The following is a 1,472-nucleotide window of genomic DNA, read 5'->3' as shown; positions in this document are numbered from 1 at the left end:
CGTCATAAAACGTTTCCGACCCTTGACCTAGATCAACAAAGAGGTCATCCCGGCCTTTTCGCTAAGATCAAAGTGTAGTATCTGTTCTTGATTCTACACTGATCATAGCCATTAGTTTAGTCGGCCTTTCCTTAGGGTCGATTGCCTTGGTCGGGAGGCGGTCAAATCTACTCAACTCAACAAGCAAACCTAGATTGCCCTGGGGTTGCACCCACACTTCCCTCGAACGCTCCAAGCTCTCGAGAAGAGCCACTAAGTGCTAGTACTTTGGTGGTTTCAATGTACGAGTGGCTAATCATCTATTTCGATGTTTCAGCTACACAACGCCTACATAGGAGTAATCTTAGGTAGACTGTTCAGTCACGACAACATCGAACTACGATAATCTCGACGAACTATACTCAAAGATCAACTCGACAACTCAACTTTCACAACGCACGACTATTCATCTCCCAACGAACTAAAAGTATTACCCAAATAAACAATCCTACCAACGCTACTATGTGACACTCAACTTGCGTTTTCCAACACACGATTACGCCATCTACCAAGATGCAACGAATCAAATCTCGAACACTCTAAAACGATATACTTTCAACTCATAATAATCTCGAAGATCTATAATCAACTATCAACTCGATTACTCAAATTTTCATATCGTCTGTATTTTACTCAATGCCCTAAATGTAAACAATGCATTTCTCTAGTTTTATTAACGACACGGATGTGACGACCTCGGAAGTGTGTTCAAGGTATCTTAGCACCATGTATATTTTTTTGTCTAGTTTAATGAGCCAAGGTTTTTAACATACACCTGGAGCACTGGAACAGGTCGACCATTAATTTGGCCGAGTTACTTCCCATTATATCAAACCATTGATTTCAAGGGATGCAACCTATACAAATAAATACTGGTTAAATGTTTACGCTTAGTGAAACAATTGAATTATACATGTAAATGATATGATTTTATTTCTTTAAAGATAATACATCTTATTGAGAATAGGAATTAATTTTATGTCTATAAAAAACAGGTCATTTATTTCTTCCATTTTGCTTTTAAATTAAGACATTAGCTATAGAAAGTGTGCAACTTATAAACAGTTGATAAGTTTAATTAATTATTGGCTACTCTCCAATGTGAAAGGCGCATACTTTTCATAAATAATTTTTTAAATTTAAATTATAAAATATCGCTGCTTTTGATATTCCATTCGGATTAATCTGTGATAAAAGTCCACTGTTCGTCAATGTGTAAACAAACTATTCTTCAGCTTTATCATATAAAAATACTTTTAGATATCAACATTATTATGTACCTAACTGATATTAATTAGACAATAAATAAATAGGTATAATTATGGTTTATTTTTCGTTAGTTGTGAAAAAGTTGTCGTTTCAACTTATGTTATTGTTGTTCTATAGTTCTATGTATTTCAACTCGCAACTTTCCCTAACTTGAATCCGGTACT

The sequence above is a fragment of the Physella acuta genome, unplaced genomic scaffold, assembly GCF_028476545.2.
Source record: "Physella acuta isolate Inbredline_101_S28 unplaced genomic scaffold, ASM2847654v3 ptg001035l, whole genome shotgun sequence".
In the NCBI taxonomy this organism is placed as follows: domain Eukaryota; kingdom Metazoa; phylum Mollusca; class Gastropoda; family Physidae; genus Physella; species Physella acuta.
This window is presented reverse-complemented; position numbering follows the sequence as displayed.